Source organism: Sinocyclocheilus grahami, unplaced genomic scaffold, assembly GCF_001515645.1.
Source record: "Sinocyclocheilus grahami isolate Dianchi unplaced genomic scaffold, SAMN03320097.WGS_v1.1 scaffold78815.1, whole genome shotgun sequence".
NCBI classification, from domain to species: domain Eukaryota; kingdom Metazoa; phylum Chordata; class Actinopteri; order Cypriniformes; family Cyprinidae; genus Sinocyclocheilus; species Sinocyclocheilus grahami.
In genome coordinates, this window is record NW_015529946.1 from 1 (window position 1) to 634 (window position 634).

Sequence of the window (634 nt, forward strand, 5' to 3'; positions counted from 1 at the left end):
CCTACAAATCAGAGGTGTCATTCTACTGCAGACCTCCATTCCTGCAGGTGGGCTCCTCAAGAAGAGTTTGTGAGGCGGACGGTTCATGGAGTGGAATACAGCCTTCTTGCATTGGTTAGCCACTATGCACCTTGGAAAAAAGCAATGCTATTACGTTTCCATGCAATATCTGTAATAAATGTAAATTAATTCTTTAAAAAAAAATCTATTTGTAGATCCATCCAGCAATGCATGTAAGGATCCCGGAACCCCATCATATGGAATTCCAGTCCAGGCTCAGGGATTTGAGGTGAGAACAAATGACATTCAATCATTCCCTGTCCTTTAGTTGAGTAAATTACAGGTTATGCTTCTTTGGTTTCAATCTCAATAATGTAATTCTCTTCTTTCAGGTCGGAAGTAAAATTTTCTTCAGATGTCGGAAAAACTATCACATCCTCGGCTCAACAACGAGAACATGTTTAGAAAACTTAACATGGAGTGGGATGCAACCAGAGTGTGTTGGTAAGCATCGATATATACAGATTCTGTTCCAAAAGCTAGTGAGCTGCCCATGCTGGCAGCATCATAGCGCCCTGAGCGTGAAAGCTGTTCTGAGTAACCTTCTTTTGGCCAAATTCTAAATTAACATCGC

The 634-nt window shown here is 41.2% G+C and overlaps 1 long non-coding RNA gene across 1 annotated transcript; it reads left to right on the forward strand.

Moving 5' to 3' along the window:
- The first annotated feature begins 31 nt into the window (after positions 1-31).
- LOC107581125 (uncharacterized) lies at positions 32-498 on the forward strand. Its single transcript, XR_001608787.1, has 3 exons — positions 32-114; positions 216-289; positions 393-498. It is a non-coding gene; the product is annotated as an uncharacterized lncRNA (long non-coding RNA).
- Positions 499-634: the final 136 nt, after the last annotated feature.